Genomic DNA, 23,041 nt, shown 5'->3' with positions numbered 1-23,041 from the left:
GTGGTTACTAGGCGGTCACTAAGGCATTGCTAGGTGGTTGCTAAGATGTTGCTAGATGTTTGTTAGGGTGTTCTGAGTGGTTGCTAGACGGCCGCTAAGTTGTTTTAGGTCAGCCATATCCAAACTCAGTCCTGGAGGGCTGGTGTCGTGCAAAGTTTATTTCCAACCTCAATCATACACACCTGGGCTAGCTAATCAAGCTCTTACTAGGCATTCTAGAAACATCCTTGCAGGTGTGTTGAGGCAAGTTGGAGCTAAAATCTGCAGAACACTGGCCCTCCAGGACCGAGTTTGGACACCCCTGTTCTAGGTCATTGCTAAGGTGTTGCTAGGGTGTTGCTAAGGTGTTCTGAGTAGTTGCTAGGCAGTTGCTAAAATAAATTACCATAGTTCTAGTATGAATTAGCATGTTGCTAGTGTAACCCTAGTGAAATAGTTATATAATTATTTATAATATTATTTAGAACAGCATAATCATATTATTATTATATCTACAAGTCTTTATAAATATAATAAACAAAATAAAATTAATGTATACAAATGTAGTTTGAGGTAAAGTAACAACCAATCGTAGGAGCGGGTTGTTAGCTCCGCCCCTTCCAGCTTGAGACGAGACCTGTTGGCAGAACAATAGAGAGGAGCAAACTTGAACAAAGATATTGGTGGGCAAAGCGAGGCTTCATGAAACACTGAAAAAGTCGAAGCAAATGTGTCGAAGCTTCGAAACGTTTCGAAACCCCACTGTACAGTGACACCTAGTGGTCATTTTTTATGTATTGCACTGAAACAGCTGCAGCACATAACAGTTGAGCAAATTGAGGTATTAAAGCCCACTTTGTAGGTGTCTGGGGATAGTGGGTTCGAAGCCAGGCAATTATAGCTATTTTGAAATGCTTCAATACCAGTTGCTTTGCTCTTGAATCGTTTTGTTTCAACATTGGTCTGATATCCGAATAAACAATTTGTTAATAAATATGTCTTGTTTTGGTCTTAAAACAGGGTTGTTGCTAGATCAGAAACTGTGGCCTGAAGTTATCAAGAATTATTTATATTATTCATAAAATTTCCCATTTATTGTATTTTATTAACGTCTACCCAAACCCTAAACCAAACTATCACAGTACTGTAAAAATATTAATTATTGTTTTACAGTGTTACAAAAAGGATGCTAAATTGATGGCGTAACTGCAGCTGTATCATATTTAGGCTACACAAAACAGAAACGGAGTATTTGTAGAAGTCGAGATTCGAACCCAAAAAGTCATTAAATGCATTGCAACATCGAGCACATGCACAGTCCACTAGTCCATATGAAATGGGATTTTCCTGACCTTGGCAGCCAAATGGAGATTTGCCAGGTCTCGAAACGCTTCTAAGGTGATCAATGTTTTGAATCGCTTTAGTCACGTGATCAAGTGTTTCGAAACAATTTAGTCACGTGACTTGGGTGCTTCGGATCATGCTTCGGTGCAGTGTTTCGAAACACTTGCGCTTCGGGATCTCGACACTGTGTCGAAACGTCAGTTTCACGTCAGCCATCCCTACAAAAAGATTAAAATACGGTATGTTACGATACCTAAACAGTTTAAAAGTGATTGTAGTTGTACTAAATCAAGTTGTACTTGCAAAATAGTTGTTATTTAGCGTGATAGTGTGTTGAAGTCAGACCGCATGTTGCATTGCGTTTACAGTGCGCTGACGCCATTTTGCAATTGCGTGTGTGTGAGAAGGCCATAGAGTGATATAGACATTGCGAATTTGACAGGTATTCCATTATATTAGCTCATTTTATGGTATACATGTGTGTGTATGTGTTTTATTTGTTCCAAGTGTTGTATATTTTGCATGTTTTTGAACTTATTCTGAACATATTTATATAAACTTGTTTATATACTCTGGTCTGTGAACAGGCCTGGTTTTTTTTGGGGGGAGATTTTTCTAGTTCCCTGGATTCAGTTGAATTGATGGCGATCCCCCCACGTCGACCTGGAAAATTGTGAAGTACACATATTTCAGTTTATCCTCATTTCACCGGATAAAGTAAGAATTTGGCAAAAAGTTAATTCCTTTATTGGACTGCGATTTTGAATACAGCTGTAAGGACTTATTTTCTTGAAGGGAAAAAACAGAACTTTATCTGAATTGAACAGATTTAACCAATTTCAGAGTGAACAACGACAGATTTATTTGTTCTATTGTATGGTTTCTTTTGTTTTCACTTGAATTCATTTATTGTGATTCGTGTTTGATTTATAATAATTGTAAAGTGGGTGCACCCTGGGGATTGTGTATAAATAGTTATGTTACTGATGTAAGTATTGTTTACTAAGAAAAATACGAAAAGGAAAAAATTCATACAATCTAAAGTAAAATTATTTTTGTATTTAAAACATTCTATTTGTGTCTGGTTATTACTCAGTTTCACCCCCACCTCCCTTTACTTACCTTGTAGTCTTCTGGTTTTATTGTCTGGTCCAATAATAAATAAATATAGTACACCTGTTACACTAGCATGTTTCTAGCACAAATTAGCTTGTTGTTAGCATGTTTCTAATATAAACTAGCATGTTGCTAGTATAATTAGTATGTGTGTTTGTATGTTTCTAGTAGGGATTGGTATGGTCAATGGCAGTTTTTTACAATGGAAGTCTATGGGACAGTGGCTAGGGTGTCGTAAGTGGTTTCTAGGGTGTGGTTAGTAAGTTGAAAGGTGATAAGTGATTGGCAGATTGGTAGCCTGAGTTAAATGAGCCCAATGAGGTCACAAAGATTGGTCCAACGTTTAATCAATGGTACTTTTCCAAATTTTCCGGGTCAGTTTTCGGAAAACCATTAGTTGGATCAGTTGGAAAAGATATATCAACTTAATTCAGTATAGTTTTTTAGAGTTAGTTTGATGGTTGTAGTATGAACAGGCTAGGAGGAGATGTGTTCTTGAAGTAGTGTAAGAAAAAGAAGACGGAAGAATAAGACGTTTATGTAGTACAACAGTATGTTGGCTTTCTCAAGCCACCATAATAAATGTATTTAATAATGCATCATTTCATCATATTGTGAGTCATAATAACTCCTCATTTTTCCATTGTTTCATAGGATCAACTTTTGCCTCATTCCTCCAATGCAGTCTACCCAAACCAAGTTGAGGTTATTAATCCAGACTTCGAGGAGGGAAAGAAATCGTATGTTATTTTATTTATACACTGTAATCATGCTCAGTGTCGTTCTATGTCTTCTTAATAACACCTCAACATGTCTCTTTCTGTCAGGATCTCAAAAGTATGTGTGAACCCAAACAACGAGAGAAGTTCTCACAGTGTTGAATCATCACCAGGGGATAATGGCCAGGCCGTCTGTGATTTTGGTAGCAATCCGGTGCAAGACATCCGATCACAACTTGATATTGCAATAGCTCTAGATATTTTACGGTTGAAATGGAACACACCACTCAACCAGTTCACTGAGATGCCATAGAACAGTGTGGAGTCTTCTTCAAAGGAAAGGAATCGTGCTAACAGAGATTCGGGTACCTGCTCGGGTTCATCGGTTTTCAGCAACAAGTCATATTTGGAAGGAACCACTGATGATTCTTCATTTTTAGACCTGAACTGTGATCATTCTGATGATAGAAATGTCTCAGACTCCATATTTAAGCTGGAAAACTCTATTGATATCATTAAGAGCCTGCAGAACTTTCCTGATGAAGGATATCAGGCTTTCAGTGCTGTTGTGGAAAAGAGAGATGTTGTAGATGGTTGTGCGAAACTTTCCTCTAATGTTGATGCAGACGACAATGTGATCAGGCAAAATCTAATCACCAGTGCCAATTCACTGTATCCTCCTCTGTTACATCATGATCACACAATCGCAAGGGATGATCCCTATAAAGCTTTTCAAGACGTATCAAAAAACACGGGGGGACAATGGAGCACGAGCATCAGCACTGAGCGAACACTTAATGAATGTGGAGCTCTGAAATTCCCCCACATCGCCCTGTTACAGAACACTGCTTGGGACTTTTTGAATATCCCACCGACTGTTGAAATAGACCTTTCATATCACGCTGTCTAACTGTGTCGCACATAAGTAAAACATTTCAGTCTCTTTGCATATAACCTCTGGAGTCGCAATGAATCATCCTCCAATTTTCCAAACCACACACCCTCTTTGTGGATGACGTTTATGTGAGCGTCTCAGGCCACCAGGGGAGCTAGCACAATGAATCATTCATTTGGACGTTTGAGCAGTTACTGGAACTATGCAAATGCTCATTATTTGTTTAGAGTTAAGACTTTAAGATTAGGTTACACTGTTTTAACTCTGACGACTTGGACAGACTTTCCAGAAAACTCTGTGAGGTCAAAACAACATCATGACGTCGAAAATGCAAATCGAATTGATGTCAAACCTTTTGACATGCACGTATTGATGACCTTTTGACCACCAAATTAATGACACAAAGTATTGTACTATAAGAATTGTTCATTTGAAAGCTTCAATTACAAATTTGCATGCACTGTAAAAACCAACAGTCAACTTTATCAAATGAAATGAGTGTAGTTAACTTAAAATTGACAAAGTCAATTCTGCTCATTTGAAAAGAGTTTTGAACTCAGTGTTGAAGGTAATGAGTTAATGAAATGTATCTATATTTATTCAGTTGTTAAATTAATTACAATAATATTACTGAGCAATATGAAAATGTTCATCTGATTTATGTACAATGCAGTTTGTACAGTAATATTTTCTGTCTTTTAGTAGATATATTATATGAGAGAATTGCTTTGTTTAACCCACATAAAGTTAATCTTATTGTATTTGCATTTTAAACATTAAATAAAAGTTAAAAAGATATATTTTTTTTATTTCACACATTAAGGTTTTAGTTCTGATACTCCCAAAAGAATTCCACAGATTTTTACCAAAATTCTCCGCACAAATAGCTAAAAACGTCCGCAGATTCCGTTTGGCCCTACTCATTACTTCAACTTAAATGGGATAAGTTCACAGTACTCATCTTTAACTCAAATGGTTTGTAGTGGTTTCCTCAAATGGTTTGAGTTACCTTAACTTTTTGAGTTTTACAGTGTGGGATTTTGTATCCCTACTAAGCATGTGAAGTACTTTGATGTCGAAAAGCTGAATGTCAGTTTGATGCCCTTTTGACTGCTGATTTCAAATTGATTGATGTGCTTTTTGGTGTTGTTTTGACATCAAGGTCCCCGCTGAGTTACCTAGAGTGCATGTAATACTAGACATGTTTTTTTTTTTCTTTGCATATGTACATTTACTAATGCAAATTTTAAACCCATTACCACAAGGCCAATGTTTTTTTTATTCTGTTTAAATATGCTGTAAAAACAAAAGATAAGTTTACAGTTTGCTTACAATGTTTGACTTTTGATCTTCATGGTTGCACACTCCTTTGAAAGTACATTTAGAAACAAAGATATTTTGTTTTATGGCTATATCTTAGTTGACAATTTCAGATTTCAGTATTTGAGCAACTTAACCCTTTATAGAGCACTTACTGAATTACTTAGTGAAAACCTCTGGAGTGTTAGTGGGGTTATAACATGAATTTTGAACTTTGTAAATATCTGTTGAAGGAAAAGACTTTTTTCAACATATTTTTAAACATAAAGGGCGCAAAACGCAGGGCAAAAACGATTTCAGGGCGTGTCAGGACGCGTTTTTGCTAATTTAAGGATGGGAAATCTGCCTTCCGCCGCAGTGCATGGTTTAAAAGGGTTGAGTTTATTTTCTTAATGAGTTATAGGTGTGTTTTGAGAATAAACCAATTAGAGTCTCATCTCCCATTCCTTTTAAGAGTCAGCTGCATCACGCCTAAAGCACATTCACTATTTACAGGACGCAAAGTAAGTCTAAGTGGAAAAAATGAGCATTTCACAAGCAAACAGTTAACAGTTTTTTAACAGAAAACTGTTAAACAGAGCATCTACTGCGTAAGAATGAGAGATAATGGAACTACTTTCACTTTCGCTCTTGGATAGGGAAACCTTTACGCACAGACATCAATTAGTCTATAAATAAATACTTTTGTTTGTTAAGCGCAAATATTCGTTTCAAAACTATTTCTAAATTCAGTTCTAATTTCCAGCAAACAAATAAATGAATAATATTAACAAAATGTGCTCAAAAACCTGAGTTATATCCTAAAACACATGCTGTGCCCCATATGGTCTAAAACCTGACAGGTGGGCAAATCTAAGCTTGTTTTTAATAAAACAAATATAAATATGGATATAATAAATAATACTGCTAATAATAATAACATTATACAAAAGCAAATTGTTATGAATGAACTAAAAAAGCCTCCCGAGATGAAGACATAAAAGCAATGATTTTTCATATTTATGTAGGCAAGAAAATAATGTTTTGTAATATTTTAATCCTTTATATTTAAATCCTATATTCTTATTATATCCTATATATATCCTTCATATTTAAATTTTTTCATATGTAAAGATATTTGCCTATTGCTCTCTTGTGAGTATTAAGCAGTGCGTAAGCGAGGTGCAACTCTGCGCCGGAGTTTAGACTGGGTTATTTTGGTCTAATGAAAAATCTATTATAGTTTCTCAAAATAGCAACGCGCCAGCGGTCCGCCTCAGAACGCCTCCCTTTTTAGACCAGAACGCCTATGGGCGCACATCTGAGCGCAAATGCATTTGCTATTTAAACAGCGTAGCGCAACGCCTCAAAACGACTCTTGCGCCAAGCTGAAACTACCAAAAGACTATTGCGCCGCGCCTTGCGCCCCACTGCGCCGGGTGTATGATAGGGCCCAAAAGCTTTAATAACCAATTTATTGAATTGTCTTTGCATTGTTGACTATATAACATTTGACTTACTATTTTGCAAGAAACTAGTATTCAGATTAAAGTGCACTTTAAAGGCTTAAATATTAGGAAATTTAGGCTAATAAAGCAGGATAATGGACAACAGTGGTTTGTTCTGTAGCAAGTCGAAAAAAAAATTCAAAGAGGGCTAATAATATTTGCCTACACCTTTTCTAAGTGTAAAAACTGCTTTATTTCAGCCAAACCAAAAGCAATAAGACTTTCTCTTGTAGAAATATTTTTGAAAGAATTTAAATTTCACAGTAGGACCAATAATTTTGTCTTCAACTGTATACATATTGGGATCAAGCGGATCAATACCCTAGGAGATGCATATACACTACCAGTCAAAAGTTTTTTTTTTCATCTTTTTTTAATAAAATTATTCTGTTTATCAGGGCGGCATTTATTAAATGTAAAAAATATAAGTTGTTAAATATTTAAAAACAATTTTAAAAAACTGCTTTCTTATTGTATGTAGTTTAATGAAATGATTACTCCAGTAATTATTGCTTTTATTACTATTACCATTAATTCTAAAGGATCATGTGACTGAAGACTGGAGTGATGAAGCTGAAAATTCATCTTTAAAATAATTTGAAATAAACTATTAAATGAAACGATAAACTGCATTTGAACAGTGATTTTATAGTGCAATAACATTTCACAATTTTACAGTTTGTTCTGTATTTTTGATCAAATAAATGCAGCTTTGGTGTGCAGGAGAAGCTTACTTTAAAACATTTAAAAATTCTACTGACCTCAAACTTTTGACCAGTAGTGTAATTATTCTTGCCATTTGTAGTATAATATTTGTCATTTCAATGATGGAATGGTGTTTCCAAGACTCCATTTTCTGTCTCTCTTTGTGAAAGGACTAGTTTTGTATATAATAATATATTTTTTTCTACAAGGAAGTTATAGTCTAAATAGAGTGATGATAAGTAGATTACTTCAAATTGTGTTCTGTTATGATTAAAGCTTACACGGAAATCATGACATAGTTTTTGCTTTTTTGAAAAGGAACGTTTCTTTTCTTTTATAATTAAACTGTGTAACTTTCAAATTGTGTAACTATAAAATTAAGTTAGACCACGAATAAATTGAATAAGGTACCAAGACCTAAAAACATATACTGTCAGGACTAACTGATCATACATTTTTGTACAGTCTAGTCTTTTGAACACTGCTATCTAGTCCTGCTGCTCAAAAGGTTTTACCTGTCGCAGAGGACCTTTCACGCTTTCACTCTTGTCTTGTTTGTCATTCTGCAGCAAACATTTTATTTTCGTTTATGTATATAGCACTATAATTCCACAAATAGCATGGCATTCCTTTCACTAGATACACTTTCGAAATGACTGATGGCATTTCAAATAAAGCTATATTTTAGGCCACCTGTGTCATAATAAAGGGAAATCAAGGACAACATTTATTTTAGAATTTATTGTTTATGAATTTATTGATATGACAGCAGTGAACACCATTAGGGATAGACAATTCGCAAAAGTGTATCAAGTTTAACTAAAAAGACGGCCAGTTTAGCATTATCTGTTTTAAAAAAAGCAATCTGGCTATATTTTTATAAATTAACAGTCTCTTTATTTGTATTTCTTTTATTGATAACTCAGTGTTATACTGAACTATTTTTGATTCACGTTTTGAAAAAGTTGCCTGCATTTTTGCATACATTTTTTTTCTGCACCTTACGACTTGATTGTGAATTATTCTGTTAATTTTTATTCATTCATTTTCTTTTTGGCTTAGGCCCTTTATTTATCAGAGGTTGCCACAGCAAATTGAACCGCCAACTTTTCCAGCATATGTTTTACGCAGTGGATGTCCTTCCAGCTGCAACCCATCCCTTGGAAACACCCATACACTCTCATTCACACACATACACTACGGACAATTTAGCTTAACCAGTTCACCTATTGCTCATGTCTTTGGACTTGTGGGGGAAACCGGAGCACCAGGAGGAAACCCATGCGAACACGGGGAGAACATGCAAACTCTACACAGAAATGCCAACTGACCCAGCCAAGGCTTTAAACTGGTGACCTTCTTGCTGTGAGGTGATCGTGCTACCCACTGCGCCACCGTAACGCCTTTGTTTATTTTGCTTTATATATGTTTTGTTCACAGATAATCCTTTAAACTTATTTTAGATTGTTTTTTCTGTGCATTGTCATTGCGCTCCAAACGTGACAATAATATTATTTCTAATGGGAATGGCATCTATGTGTTTATTTGCAGTATGTCTTGCTGGATGGCTCACAATAAAGCAGAATACTTCAAATGAGTTTATTATAAATTGTTTCAGTCAGTTTATGTCATTTTAGTGGTTTAAGTTTTACAAAAACCCCTTCACGTTTCATTTGTTGTGCTTCTTCTTCTACAGCTGTCTAGCAGTAATATCAATTTCTAATTAATTTTCTATTCAAGACTTTTGTCCATTGTTTTTATCTGTTTTAAAGTCATTGGCACATGACATTAGTCAATAGTCTTTAAAAGAATTTTGGGTTCGCCAAACGGGGAACTCACTTTAGCAGGGCAGAATAAGAGCACTTATCGCTGGATTGGGCAACGCGGTGGCGCAGTAGGTAGTGCTGTCACCTCACAGCAAGAAAATTGCTGGTTCGAGCCTCGGCTGGGTGAGTTGGCGTTTCTGTGAGGAATTTGCATGCTCTCCCCACGTTCGTGTGGGTTTCCTCCGAGTGCTCCGGTTTGCCCCACAGTCCAAAGACATGCGGTACAGATGAATTGGGTAGGCTAAATTGTCTGTAGTGTATGAATGTGTATGGATGTTTCCCAGAGATGGGTTGCAGCTGGAAGGGCATGCGGTCTGGCAACTCCAGATTAATAAAGGGACTAAGTCGACGAGAAAATGAATGATTGAATAAATCTCCAGATTAAAGAGCATGGTGCAGCAAGCCTTTTTGACACAGAGCTTAGTTTCCTCCTGATTGACCAGCACCCAGTAATCAAGGGAATACCGGCTCCATTCAAAGATTTTAGAGTCTCGCGAATGTATTAGGTGTCGCACAGCCAGCAGCTCTACAGAAATCTGTGAGAGAGATGCCACGTGCTAACGGCCAAGAGGAGGTGACACTTCTTGTTGAGTGCACTCTCACCCCCTCTCACCCCCAGGGGACACAGCTCTACTATCCAGTGAGCCAACTTCTGTTTTGATTTGGCACTTCCTTTCTGTCGACCACCATAACAGATAAAGAGCTATTCAGAAGATCTTACATTCTGTGTACGCTCCATGTAAAGGTACAGAGTGCAAATGAGACAAAGCAGTGAAAGAGCCGGGTCTGCCTCCTCCGTGGGCAGTGCTTGTAGGTTTACCACCTGATCTCTAAATGGAGGGGTAGGAACCATGGGCACAGCAGGCATAACTGGCTGACAGAAAATGCCTCCAAATCCCCAATCCTCTTAATCGATGGCAACACGACCAGCAGCGCTGTCTTGATGGAGAGAATTTTTACGATACTAAGTCGAGTAGTTTGAATGGATTCCTCTGCAGTCCCGCAAGGACTACAGAAAGATCTGGAGATGGCTGTAATGTAAACCTTCAGTGTGGAGGTTGACAGCCTATGCTCCAGCTTATCCTGAAGGAAGTATAACACTACGCTAATCTGGCAAGTTTGGGGGTCTTCTTGGGGAGAAGCGCACCACTCAAGACTCCACTTCAAAGCGTAGGCATGCCCCTTTGATGGTGCTCTAGCTTGAGGGATGGTGTTAATCACTGACGCCGGTAAGTCACCTAAGTCTTTCTTGCTCCTTCTATAGACCACACGTGGAGGTTCCAGAGATCTGGCCACGGGTGCCAGATGGTGCCCGGTAACTGAGAGAGGAGATCCTCTCTTAGGAGAATATGCCAGGGAGGAACCGTTGCGTGGAGTGTAAGTTCCGAAACCCAGGTCCAGTTGAACCAGAAAGGCGCAACTAACAAGACCTGCACTTCCTCCTTCCTGACCTCGAACAGTGTCTGTGCAAGTAGGCTCACTGGGGGAAATGCATATTTGCGCATGCCCAGAGGCCAGCTGTGAGCCAGCACATCTGGGAACACTGTGTTTCTGTCGAGGACACTTAGACAGCACAGCACCAGCCTGGCACGCTCTTCTGTAAGGCACACTGTCATAGTAATTGAGTCCAGCTCCATCTCAACATAGGAGATGCTCTGCAAAGGGGAGAACTTGCTCTTCTCTCGGTTGACCCAAAGCCCCAACTGATTGAGGTGCCTAAGCACCCTGTCCCTGTGCATAATCAATTGATCCTGGGACAAAGCTAGAATAAGCCAATTGTCAAAATAATTGAGCATGCGTATGGTGAAAACCCGCAGAGACAGGAAGAGCCCAACGGGAAGAACTTTGTACTGCCATGCTCTACCTTCAAATCCACACCGGATAAAAGGGTGGTGGCATAGAAAGGGAGACATGAAAATTGCTTCCATCAGGTCTACAGCTGCACATTTGAGTATGCACTTCATGCGTAAGCATCCTGAACGGCATCTTGTGTAAATAGCAGTTTAGTTTGCACAGACCTAGGACTGGTCTTTACCCACCGCTCTTTTTGAGCACGATAAAGTATGAGTTGAAAATCCCACTCTTCATCTTGATTGAAGGGACCAGCTCGATTGCATCCTTCACCAGGAAAACAGCAATCTCCTCTAGCAAGACAACTGCGAACATGGGGCTGGCCTTCGTAAAATATATGCCCATGAACTTGGGAGACCATAAGGCAAACTGAATCACATAAGCAGGTCCACATGAGCAATAAGCTAGGCAAATAGCAGAGCATCCAGAGGAAGAGCTGAAAATAAGAAGTTGTCTCTTACCTTCCACCCTGAATCTTGCGATGAGGCTGGAGGAGTGAGAGAAGGGGGGCCATCCCCTTGCGTCCTCAGAGCCTTTGGTGATATGGCCTGTCGCTGCGAGCTGAAAGTTGGATCGTCCCAGACTGGCAAGACTTGGGTTTGTGCACCTGGTGAGAGAGAAAACTGCTCTTTAATTAAAAATTTGGTTAACACCAGTTCAGAGGCCAGCAGTGGGGATGTTAAAGTCAGTGATGTTCTTAACTATGATCCATGGCCCTCCACCAAGGAAAGAGAAGGACACTCTTCTTCGGGTGGCCCATCTTAGGATCACTTTGCAGTCCTCTTAGCAGACTAAACGGAACCCTGAGTCGATGGCGTCTCCGTCCTGCAGGGTGCTCGACGCTGCTGCTTGGCCGGTAACATGGGCTGCGGAGATGGAGCAGGTCTTATGGCTGCAGGTGGACAGCCTAGGTGAGGAGCAGCCAAAGTGGATGGGTCAGTGGGAGAGAAATCTTTCAAGCCCACTAATGGATGACTTCTCCCATCGCCTTCGACTGCTCTTTCACCATTAAGAACTCCTTTGTAAAGTCCATGACAGTGTCGCAGAATAGGCCAGCCCTGAATATTGGCGAGTTGAGAAAGCAAGATTTGTCAATATCGCACATAGCAGCCAGGTTTAGCTAGAGGTGGCATTTCTGGACCACTGATGTGGCCATCATCTTCCACAGGGCACAAGCGGCTGACTTGGTGGTCATGAAAGCATAGTCGGTCACCTTGCGGAGCTCATGCATTAAACCTGTGGAAGAACCACTCTTGTTCAGCTTAAATTTCTGCGCTTGGTAGCGCTGATAGGTGGCCATAGCATGCAAGGCAGAAGCGACAGGAGTCTAGACAGGGCCCTAGGTGAACTCTGCCAACTCATTGGCATTCATTAGCCTGTTTTCTTACTCTTTAGAGTGATTGGTCGCATAGCGTACTATCAAAGTATCTTTCCAGACACACATCGGAGTTCCCACTGAAGGGAAACCATAAGAGGTGCTAAATAGCACAAAAAGTTGTTCTTTGACTTGTAATAATAACTAACTAAATAATTGGCAAAATAAAAATCTGTCCACACAAGAGTAAAACATTTACAGTGGGAAATGTGTGGAAATCTCTAACCTTTGGTCAACTGCCATCAAACCACACTGGAAGAGGAACAAGAAAATATAGCTTTTAGCCCCAAAGGGATTTCCATTTGTACCCTATAGAGAAGTGAAATTAGAATTTTAGTGTTGCCTAATTCCACTGACGCAGAAATACATTGGGGCAGAATGTATAGCCTATGGACTTCTGAGTCACAATTTCTTCTCAGTGTGTTCTGCCAGGCACTGGCATATGGTAGACATTGATCTTATCTCTGAATTGAACCAATAGCATTGAGACAGAGAGAGAGAGAGAGTGAGTGAGAGAGAATGACAATAAGTTAGACAAGGATTTATGTTGGGCTCATTTCGTTTAACGTTTAGCCATATAAACAAATTGACTAAAAGTGCAATGATGATTGAGCAGATGGTTTAGTTCTTCTGACTAAAACTCAAGAAGCTTACAGTTTAAACTTACAGCAGCTGCTCGTCATCATACACTAAAAAAAATAAAATTTGAACCAACTTTAAAAAATAATTTGTTAAAGCTAAAATGTGTGGTTTTTAATCAAAGTAACAAAGTTACACTGTAAAACCCAACAGTCAACTTTATCAAATGAAATGAGTGTATAGTTTACTCGAAATTGACAAAGTTAATTCTACTCATTTGCTCAGTGGCGCAGTGGGTAGCACGTTCACCTCACAGCAAGAAGGTCGCTGGGTCGCTGGTTCGAGCCTCGGCTCAGTTGGCATTTCTGTGTGGAGTTTGCATGTTCTCCCTGCGTTCGCGTGGGTTTCCTCCGGGTTTCCCCCACAGTCCAAAGACATGCGGTACAGGTGAATTGGATAGGCTAAATTTCCGTATAGTGTGTGAATGTGTGTGTGTGTGGATGTTTCCCAGAGATGGGTTGCAGCTGGAAGGGCATCTGCTACGTAAAAACTTGCTGGATAAGTTGGCTGTTCATTCCGCTGTGGCGACCCCGGATTAATAAAGGGACGCCAACAAGAAAATGAATGAAAAGAGTTTTGAACAGTGTTGACGGTATTGTTGCAATTGGTTTTCTCAAACGGTTTGAGTTGCCTTAGCTTGAGTTTTACAGTACTCAGTTTGTTTGAGTTCTCTTCATTTATTGGGTTTTACTGTGCTCAAATTGCTTAATTTACTGAAATGGATTAAGTTCACAGTACTCATTAGGATTAGTGTTTGAACTGGTGGTTCAAAAAAGAAATGAAATGGTTTCAGTTACCTGAACTTTTTGGGTTTTACAGTGTAATTTTTAAACAAAGTAGATGTGCTAGTTCTTAATAATAAAAAAATGTTTAATATAGAGTGTTTTCTTGTACATTGTTTACTATAGAGACCCTTTTTACTTTGGTACATTGTAGATATTTATTTTGGAAAATATTTTTACATCCCCCCTTACATCAAAGAATAGTTTTGCTTTGGACCAACATAATAAAAGACTGCCATTTGTTACAGCCAAATGGATGAATTTTCTCCAAATTATGGTTTTGACATGGCTGAAACTGAAAAAAAGTCATTTAAAATTAATCAAGATTTGTGTTCTTGAATTAATTGAGTTTTGGTTCAACTTGAATATTTATTTAGAATTCTTTATTTTACTATAAAATCTAAGTAAAGTTGTACATTGTATTAAACTATAATGCATGCAGTACCTTTAATGTCAGGTTTTGCTATTGCTAGTTATGTGATTTTCAAGATCAACTGATAAACTGATAAGATCTGATGAGCTGATGCGATAAACTGCTGGGGCTTTCAGTATGACTTTAAATGTCAGGGAAGATGGTGATCAAATTGAATAAACCAGCTTATCAGAATCTTTTTTTAACCTTAAAGTAGTTCCACATTTTTGGGCATTCAGTCAGACATGCACTGTAAAAATGCCGGGTTCCACACAATTCCTTCATGTTGTCACAACATAAACCGATTAAGTTAACAATATTTTTTTTATAATTTATAAAAATTTAACATAAAACACTTAAGTAGTTTAAACAAGCAGCATAAGTTATTTTTGGGCTCTTAAAATCATTCTAACGAAAAACAGGAAAAACAGGAAAGTAGATCCTCCAACACACCCATGAGTACACATATCTGGGTCAAAAAATGAGCTCAACATGAGATATCAATCTGGCTGTGAAAGAACCGAAACCGAGGATCTTCAACACGAACAAAAATACAATCCAATTCACACCTGGCTTAAAATCATAAAAGCAATAATCGAACCAACCGTAATATAAAGCACTGAGATTGGGAAAAAGAAGCACAAGTTTGTAAAAGCATCTTAAAAGTAATTAGATCAACCTCAAATGATTCGTGCAAGATAATAGCCCCTATCGACTGCTATTCAAAAGAGAGCTGGGATGTAATCTTCAGCCACAAACTGAATACATTCTGACAGCAAAAACTAGAATGATCAGAAGATAACCTATACAGTGACCATGGTGAACCAGCTCATTTCACCAACGGTAAGTCTACACTGTAAAAACCCTTTTTAAATCTGTTAATTAATATTTCACTGTAATTTGTTATTTATGGGTGTTTAACCTTTAATTTATTTATATGCTCTGACAACTTTTGATGTTGCAACATAAGAGACAATTTTGTCCTCTCCGTATGCACCAGGCACCTTTCTTATAAGTTCCATGTTTCTGGGAAATCATTGTGAAATGTGTTTCAAACAGGCGAGTGGGCTGCATCTGTGACCTGTCGGAGACATTATGTTTGACATTAAGACATTATGGCGTGTTTAGTTGTTTGAGCAGAGGTTAAAATCTCATTATTTGAAATGTAGCCTAAATTAAGAGAAAAGTTGAATTGTTATTATTGCATTTGTGTTAATAATTTTTAATAATGATATATATATATATATATATATATATATATATATATATATATATATATATATATATATATATATATATATATATATATAATATAAATATATATATATATATATATATATATATATATATATATATATATATAAATATATATATATATATATACACACACACACACACACATTTCATAAACCGATGATCTACTGGGATTTTCATGCACTAACTTCTTTAAAGAGATTGGTCCCAAAAAAAAAAAGAACATATCCAGTGAGCGGCAGTTCTGTGGGCGCAAATGCCTTGCTGATGCCAGAGGCTAATAGCCAGAGTGGTTTGAGCTGATAGAAAGGCAAAAGTAACTCTAATACTCACTTGTTATACAACCGAGGTATGCAGAAGAGCAACTCTGAATGCACAACACATCAAACTTTGAGGCAGATTGGCTAAAGCAGCAGAAGACCACACCGGGTGCCACTCCTGTCAGCTAAGAAAAGTAAAAAAGTAAACCTTAAAGGTGCAAAAGTACACTATATAACCCAATAAGTTCAGCGTTTGTGGAAGCCGTTTGCAACCAATCATTTAAGTTCAAAAACTAATCCTAATGAGTACTGTGGACTTAATCCATTTGACTTAATGAAGCAATTTGAGCACAGTAAAAACCCACTAAATGAAGAGAACTCAAACCAACTGAGTATTGTAAAACATAATAACTTAAGGCCACTTAAACCGTTTGAGGAAACCGATTGCTACAAACCATTTAAGTAAAAAAAAACGAATCTAGATGAGTACTGTAAACTTATACTCCATTTAATTTGAAGTAATGAGGTATTGAAATAACTCATTACCTTCAACACTGAGTTCAAAACTCTTTTCAAATGAGTAGAATTAACTTTCAGTCAATTTTGAGTTAACTACACTCATTTCATTTGATAAAGCTGACTGTTGGGTTTTACAGTTAATAAAATAAAGGTGCTAATATCCACCTGTATGGTACAAAAGTGTACTTTTTGAAAAGGTACCAAAAAAGCATATGAACCCTTTGGTGTTACTTATATTTTGGCATAAATTTCACAAAAAAAGCATCCAAGTCACAAAATGCTTCTTTTTTTATTCAATAAACAACAGAATGTACAGCGACCGAGAGCGCTTAACGCGCTGCAATTTCAAGACATCCCACTTAGATATGCTTATTTATAGTAAGTTTGGTATGCTGTCCCAGGAGAGAACCCTGAGCTCTGAGATATATGAGCCCAGGGCTCCTGCCCGGACAATAAGCATATCAGGGGCTCCGAGATCAGGTAGGTCTCGATAGCTCCCCCTTTAGAAAAGAGGGGAAAAGGAGGAGATGGGGTGGAAGGGGGGAATAATCCGAAACGAAGATAGAGCAATAAGGAGAAAATTATCCATTTAAAGTAAACTAGGATCACTCTGATTAGAAATCGAAATTAGTTTATGAAACTTCACTTAAGAAAATGCATGCAATTACAAAAAACACCAGCAAATTAGAAAATGATCTTCATCAGTTTGACAGCACGTGTTGCGAATTCTCAAAACACAAACTACTGAAGAAACGCGCTGCATTTAAAACAACTATTAAAACAACATTTCACATTTAATCATTAGTTTATTTAGGCTAATAATTAACAAAAGACAAGGGAATCCTGTAATCACAATATTAAAATAAACAAAAAGAAAACTCATCTTTAAAAGACCCCCAACAACTTCACTGACTAACAGTCATGGCATAATAACACATCCATATCTCAGGGTCCGTCATGTTTTTGGGTCCCCTTGAAACATTTCCTTTGTGTTGCGTGGATATTTGAAAGTGTTAAGACAAAATGCAGTTTTTTTTTTTCAGTTGTTTGCGTTGTGACAAAATGCAGTGCGTTTCATCAGTTGTTTGTTTTGTGAGAATTTACAAGTGTGCTGTCAAACTGAAGATCGTTTCTTAATTTGTTGGTGTTTTATTAAATTGGAGCATGTTAAGCTCTCCCGGCCACCGTAAGAATGGATTCAACAGAAGAAAATACACCACCTGGAATGGCCCAGTCAGAGTCCTGACCAGAACACAATTAAACTAAAACAGTTTTGTAAAGAGGAATGGTCAAGCAGTTATTAAACCCAAAGGTTCACATACCATTTCCACCTGCATTATGAATTTTTCAGCCTGATCTCACGAGAAAACGTAAGTATTTTACGTTTTGCCAGTTTAGTGGCTCATTCGTACAAAATTGTACAATTTTTAAAAGGAGGCGTGGTACCTAACACCACCCCAAAACCCAACCGTCATTAAGGGATGAGCAAATCGTACTAAATTGTGAGAATGCCGTGAGATTGTGTTGGAATTTTTAAATGTTGTGTTCAATAAACACATAATGTTTGTCCGGTATTAGTTGAAGAAGACATAAATGAAGACCAGAAAACATTTTCTGTCTAATTTATGAAGAAATCTAAGTAATTCCAAAGGGTTCACATACTTTTTCCTTGCAACTGCTTTTCAGCAGTTGTTCCTCTTGAAGCGTACATGCTAGTTTGACCAACCAAAGCGTAATCAGTCTTATTTTTTGGATCCAAATTAGAACAATCAATTATTTTGTCACTAATCTAAAAGTAAGAAAAAAAACAAAACAGAATTTAGGGTTAACTTTCAGCAACCAGAGGTATTACATGAGGTATATTACTATTTCCGGACATGATTCTGTAAAATTATAAAGACTGCAGCACAATGAAGTCTTTAATAAAGGATTATTGTCAATTGTCTATTGAAATATCTTGCATTTTTAGCATTGTTTTATTTTTGTTTCTTACAAAATCCGAAATATAGAATGCAGATAGACTTTAGATATAGTTAAAATACCAAATATATATATATATATAATTAACCATTTTTGTTTAGTTTTTTGTCCATTATAAAAGCTATGATAATGTTTTTCTCTCAAAACATTTAGTTTTTGTTTCTAAGAAGATTCTCCACAATGAAAGGCTTAAAATTTTAACACAATGGTAACACTTTAAAAATCTGTTATAACTAGTTAATAGATCATTAATAAACTGTTAGTTAATGGATTATAAATGACTTGTTAACTAATAGTTAATAGTTTGTTAATTATTTGTAACTGTGCCTTATAGATAGCCAATAGATAACTTACAAGCTGTTGGTTAACAAGTTATAAATGACTTATTAACTGTATTTTAATGATTTATAACTATGCGTAATAAATTAGTAATTGATCATGAACAAGCTGTTAGTAAATTACTTACTCAAGACTTGTTAAGTATCAGTTAATATTTTACAAATGTTATTAAGACGTTATATTTAAGGTGCAATTATTCTTCATTTATTAAGTATTAGTAAATGAGGAATAGTTGCAACTAGAATAATGTCCCAATAACATACTTAAGCTAATAACTAACACTTAACTAATATATTAACTCACACTTTACAGATCAGTTATCCATAGTTTGTTAACAGTTTGTTAATGATCTATTAATTAGTTATAACGGATAGTTATTCTATAGTGTTACCATACTTATTAACCAATAGCTAATGAACTGCGAATAAGTGTAGTTGCAAATAAATAGACATGAACACATTCAGTCTTTCTTTATTGAAATGCATTAAAAAATATCACATAAAACCCAAAAGCTTAGAATGTTTCATGTTGATTGTCAATTAACAAGTATAAAAAATTATTTTTATGCACAAATATTTAAAATATGACACATATTATTGCATGGCTGCTGACTAATAAAAGTACATTTCTTATTGGCTACATAGTACGAATGTAGAAAGGCATGATCTCATCCAAACATCAAAAGATGCCACCTTTTGAAAGCTTTCTGACACAATAAATACATATTAAATACATTCTGATCTACATCACACCTGTAAAGATAACGCATGGCCAATGCTGAACAAAAGACAGACAAACAATTACAACAGCTTTCTGCAGCTTTCACACCATGAAACGGATTTGTGTAATGCTCAACACACTTGATAATGAAACATGTAGTGTAAAACTTTCTTCAGTCATCTTTATTATTATTACAGAACGTGAAATATTAAAGGAGCCAGGGAATGAATATGCCTGAAGAGCTCTGTTGCTTCAGAAACACAACACTGGTTTTTAACAAACAGCACTTTGGACATGTGTGTATAATCAAGCAGACCTTCATCTAAACATTCTTGTTTAAACCAGTTGTGCCTGTTCTGTGACTGAGTTTTCATGCTAAATGTGATCACACCTTCGCCAACACTGAAAAAGATTACCTGATTTTACAACTGCACAATTTCACAATGTAACTTCACACAAAAATAGAACCAAACAAACTATAATAATAATAATAACGATAATAATGAAGGCATTTAAGACATCAAATCTGAAAGTGGACTGATATGCATTTTAGAGTTACAGATCCTAAAAAAAAGAATTAAACAGCAGGACCCTGAGACATGCTTTATCATTAACTTAGAGAGACATTTTATAAGAGTATAAAATATATTACGCCAATGGAGAGTCCTCATAAACCAGCAAAACAAGTGTGTGCATGTGTATATACAGATTTACAGAGGCAAATCAAGAGACCACTTGAAAACTCTGTTTCTCTGAATTTATAATTTTGTGTTTCTGAGCAAACTGTAAGTTTTGCTTTGTTCTTTAAACTATTTGCTTCCAAATTAAAGATTAAATATACTATTGAGCACTTTTTCTGCATTAAATAACAAACAGGGTGGCATGCTTTCAGACATGCTTACATACAAATGTTTAAAAAGGATAGTTCACTCAAAAATGAAAAACATTTTTTTCCACATGTCCTTTTACAGTTTGAATACGAGGAAAGATATTAGCTGTTTGGTTTGATTTCTATTGACCTTATTCTAAAATGCGGAAGTGCGCCTGTATTTGCGATTGTTTTAGATAGAACTTCTGATTCAGTCGCCTATGGGAGAAATGACTAGGAATGATAAACGGCAGAAAACGGTCAAACTACTTGCTCTACAAACAAGTGTTTGCTTGACTATATAGACCAAGTAGAATAATATAATAAGGAAATGTCAGTCTGCAACATCAAACAGCGAAACGAGCAATTTTTAATGTCTAAAAATGAATGGAAGTGAATGAGACCGGAAGTCTTGAGCCAAAAAGATTCAAATGACTGTGCCCGCTCGTCGACAAAGAATAGGGTGAATAGTAGGGAAACAATACTAACTATGGAAGTCATTGGGGGCCAGCTACCAGCAGTCTTCAAAACATCTTAATTCATGTTGAACAGAAAAAGGGAACTCATGCAGGTTTTGAACAGGTAAAGGGTGAGTAAATGATCGTAGCATTTTCAGTTTTGGCAGAACTATCCATTTACCTTTAGAAAAAGTAAAGGAATAAACATTTAATAATTATAACCATGGTTTTGAGACCTGAATAACAAGTGTATTTACAAGTGGTTTTCAATAGCAGTATGTACACCCACACTCTCGGTAAAAACAAAACGCAAAACGAAACAATTTTTATTTTAATGTAGGAAAAGCAGCTCTTATCTGACATTTTCAATCATGAAATACAAGTCAGGGGAATTTCTACATCAGAATCAGTGAGTCAAAGGCCTCTTGCTTTGATATGATGCTGCGGTTACACCTTTAAGGCTGATTTATACTTCTGCGTCAAACGTCGGCGTATGCTACGGCGCTGACGCATAGCCCTTCGCCGTGGCCATCGCCGGCACTGACGTGCACCTCTCAAAAAATGTAACTACACGTCGCAACGACGCGTAGCGTAAGCTCTGTGATTGGTCGGCTTGGTAGCGCTGACGAGTCTGGGCGGGACCGAGAGCCGCGCGAATGGCGCGAGCGATTGTTTACAAGTGTGGAGTCCCGTGAAGGAGCTCCGGATTGAAGGTTTTGTTTTGTGTTTACCTCATAGTTAAAGTTGTTGCGCGTCCGCCGGTTCCTGCCTTAAAATGAGCGAGTTTGAGCCACTTGTACATCCCGGAAGTGTTCAGGAAAAGCAAAACAGAAGAGAAGAAACTCGACACAGAGGAACATTTACACCTCACTGCCAACTAGCGTTTCGGAAGTGTTAATGCAGACCGACAGAGACAGCGAGCAGAAGTATAAATGCACAGCCACGCGCGTTGCCTGCGCCGTGGGTTACGCCGGTCACATGACGCAGAAGTATAAACCAGGCTTTAGGTGTCAGTATAACACAAAAGATGAATTCAGTGTCAGTTAAAACATCAACAAAACCCTATAAAACTATAATTCAATATGAAGCAGAGGTGAAACAAACACATTTTGGACTATCCTTATAATCTTACCAAGTAAAACATTTTATTTAAAAAGACTAACATTAAATGCAATTAAATATACGATGACCAGTGCTTGAGAATCAACTGGGGTTTGTCAATAGCTGTGACTGCCTGCCTGATTTTGCAACATTTGATTGAGGTGGCTGCCTTAAATTTCTTTATACAGTAAAAACCATGATATATTACAGACATATATATATATATATATATATACGCAAAGTCTCTGTTTTAAAACTTTCAGTCAGATTTGTCCAAAATAACGGATATCCATATAGAAAAAAACTTGGAATAACTCATTCCGAACCAGATTGATTCAGGAACAAAATACCACAATGTTGTTTTGAGATTACCAATTTTCGTTGGTGAACAAACATATAATATTAGACATATGTACTTTGCTCATTATTGTATTAAAGGCACAATTTGTAACATTTGTTTTATTATAATATTTAGAAACCACTAGAACAGCATTATATATTTTGATGACGTATGTCCATCATACCAAATGTTTTGAAGTCTATATCCAGGGAAATGAGCAATTTAAACTAGTGACCATGCTATGTGTCACCATGCTAATAATGTCATACACTCTTGATTTCCAGTTACATCCTATTATACTTCTACAGAAATCATGCTCATGGAAGATGACAACTCCCAACTGATTCCACAATCAGTCACGGCTTCATTAAACTATGAAATTGTTTGTTATGAATACGCGCCATCTAGTGGTGAAAATTACATACTGTGCCTTTAAATAAATATCACATTTGCAATTATGGCCGTACACTGATATTCAGTAAATAATTAGTCATGCTTGTGTGGACTAAAAGCTGATTTATACGGGAACACTTTATAATAACTACACACCACGAATCATTTATTAAGCTCTAGCAAATAGTTAATTCATTATCTGTTAAGTATTCATTTCTACATTAATAGTCGTTAGTAAGCAGTTTATAATCACAGCTACTAACATATATTTTGCTGCATTTTTGTCATAAGCAGATTTATAATGTGCTTAATGATTGTATATCCATACTTTAATGATTAATTTTTCGTTACTTTAATAT

The 23,041-nt window shown here is 36.8% G+C and overlaps 2 protein-coding genes across 2 annotated transcripts in view; one reads left to right on the top strand and one right to left on the bottom strand.

Moving 5' to 3' along the window:
* The window catches only part of il4r.2 (interleukin 4 receptor, tandem duplicate 2), a gene marked incomplete at its 3' end in the record, with an annotated part of 27,288 nt that extends 8,408 nt beyond the window's left edge, over window positions 1–18,880 (top strand). The window contains 3 exon segments of the mRNA NM_001443503.1: window positions 1,856–1,867; window positions 17,748–17,759; window positions 18,853–18,880.
* A 377-nt stretch (window positions 18,881–19,257) lies between these two features.
* Window positions 19,258–23,041, bottom strand: part of LOC799265 — a 33,272-nt gene continuing 29,488 nt past the window's right edge. Inside the window, exon 15 of the mRNA XM_087245058.1 lies at window positions 19,258–21,301. The gene's annotated coding sequence lies outside the window, so the exon portion shown is untranslated. The remainder of the gene's footprint in view (window positions 21,302–23,041) is intronic.

This window comes from Danio rerio, chromosome 3, assembly GCF_052040795.2.
Source record: "Danio rerio strain M-AB ecotype USA chromosome 3, GRCz13ab, whole genome shotgun sequence".
In the NCBI taxonomy this organism is placed as follows: domain Eukaryota; kingdom Metazoa; phylum Chordata; class Actinopteri; order Cypriniformes; family Danionidae; genus Danio; species Danio rerio.
The sequence above is the reverse complement of the archived record's forward strand: the minus strand, read 5'-3'. Positions and strand labels throughout refer to the sequence as shown.